Raw genomic sequence first — 2,500 nt, forward strand, 5'->3', positions numbered from 1 at the left:
TATTCCATGCTAATATATTCGGGCCTATGGCCTGCTTTGAACACTCTAATTTTTTCAAAGTAATGGTCCTGGTTCCGGACCACCCGAAGGCGGCCGTTCACCAGGAAGGAAGTCTCGGACCGCCAAGTACATGCAATGAAGCAGACCCAGCGTCCGAGACCAAACTTCAACTACGAGCTTTTTAACTGCAACAACTTTAATATACGCTATTGGAGCTGGAATTACCGCGGCTGCTGGCACCAGACTTGCCCTCCAATCGTTCCTCGTTAAGGGATTTAAATTGTACTCATTCCAATTACAAGACCCAAAAGGGCCCTGCATTGTTATTTATTGTCACTACCTCCCCGTGTCGGGATTGCGGTAATTTGCGCGCCTGCTGCCTTCCTTGGATGTGGTAGCCGTTTCTCAGGCTCCCTCTCCGGAATCGAACCCTTATTCCCCGTTACCCGTTGCAACCATGGTAGGCCTCTATCCTACCATCGACAGTTGATAGGGCAGATATTTGAATGAAGCATCGCCAGCACAAGGCCGTGCGATTCGAGAAGTTATTATGAATCGCCAAACTCCGAGGAGGATGGTTTTTATCTAATAAATACACCCCTTCCGAAGTCGGGGCTTTTTACGCATGTATTAGCTCTAGAATTACCACAGTTATCCATGTAGCAAGAAACATCAAATAAACTATAACTGATTTAATGAGCCATTCGCAGTTTCACAGTATAATTTGCGTATACTTAGACATGCATGGCTTAATCTTTGAGACAAGCATATGACTACTGGCAGAATCAACCAGGTAACTAATTCTTTCCGACTTCCCACTGCAAGACCTCGCGCGAAACAAGGCCAAGCTTCAGAAAGCCGAATCAGCTTTGCCCCACCCCTTTCCTTTCGAAAAAAGCAAGAGGAGAGGCTCAGCTGACCGTGTTTTTCACAAAAGCGTTAGCAGTCACTGCGTTTAAATGAAAAACGCAGAGAAAGCTGGAAATCGCTTCACCCCAGTCTCGCTTGGGCACCGAAATGCCCTAGCAGGACGGAAGGTCAGGACGAATTCCTCCTATCTCTCCGATTCCACTTTGCTCTGGAATGAAAACCAAGCATACGCGTTTGAAAGTTTCGAAACAGTTGCCTGTTCAAATGGACCGACAAAACGTAGCTTAGGCCACCCCTTGGTGGAGGCTAGATGCGATTTTGTTGATTCCATAAAGAAAAAAAACTCCAAAGCGTCCGCACCTCCGAGTGAATTTGGTGTTACATAAATGCTTTAGGACTAGCCATCGGCAAGGATGTTCACCTCATTCGCCATTGCGAGAAAAACTAAAAAAGACTTTCCCGACTTTAATGTTTTCGCCTCTACCGTTCAACCACAAAAGGGGATCAGCAGGCGTGGGCTCCACACTATTCGCCTGGTTCGTCGATACGCCTAAGCGGAGAACTCTATGCGAGGTGAGGTTCCCGGTTTTTTGGAACACAACACATCAGGACTTTGATTCTAGCAGTCAAAACTGTTTCGAGTCCTCACCACGAGCTCGCTCGAGTGGTGATGAAACGGCACAGTAGAGCCTGTCAGAACCAAGCCAAGATCTTCCCCAGAGACATCAAGCAAGCCCGAAGGCAAGCGACTTCAATCTGAAAGGGCTCCCCAGAGACATCAAGCAAGCCCGAAGGCAAGCGACTTCAATCTGAAAGGGCTCCCCAGAGACATCAAGCAAGCCCGAAGGCAAGCGACTTCAATCTGAAAGGAGGAAAAGAGAAGTTCACAGTCACTGATGATTTGTAAAGATACTTGCTGCGTAAGCTGCTTGCACTTTCCATTTCGTCGACGAACTATTTGCCTCAATTTTCAAGAAAAAAAGAATTCACAGTCACCGCCGATCTGTACTGATGCTTGCCGCCTAAGCTGCTTGCACTTTCCATTACGGCGATGAGCTATTTGCTCCAATTTTCATGAAAAAAGAAGTTCACAGTTGCCGACAATTTGTACAGATGCTTGCCGCGTAAGCTGCTTGCACTTTCCATTTCGTCGACGAACTATTTGCCTCAATTTTCAAGAAAAAAAGAATTCACAGTCACCGCCGATCTGTACTGATGCTTGCCGCCTAAGCTGCTTGCACTTTCCATTACGGCGATGAGCTATTTGCTCCAATTTTCATGAAAAAAGAAGTTCACAGTTGCCGACAATTTGTACAGATGCTTGCCGCCTGAGCTGCTTGCACTTTCCATTTCGTCAATGAGCTATTTGCCCCAATTTTCAAGGAAAGAGAAGTTCACAGTTGCTGCCGATTTGTACTGATGCTTGCCGCCTAAGCTGCTTGCACTTTCGATTTCGTCATTGAGCTATTTGCTCCTCTTTCGTATATCCCAGGGTAGGGGAGTCTGTGGAACTGGTCCAAAAGGGTACCTGGAAATTCGTTCCCTGCCAGGGGGTGGGGTGCTCACGCTTTTTTTGGACCCTTGCGCGCCACATCGGAATTTCGGACTTTTTTTGGAGTTGATATTTCAC

Source organism: Ustilago hordei, assembly GCF_900519145.1.
Source record: "Ustilago hordei strain Uho2 genome assembly, contig: UHO2_contig_42, whole genome shotgun sequence".
NCBI classification, from domain to species: Eukaryota; Fungi; Basidiomycota; class Ustilaginomycetes; order Ustilaginales; family Ustilaginaceae; genus Ustilago; species Ustilago hordei.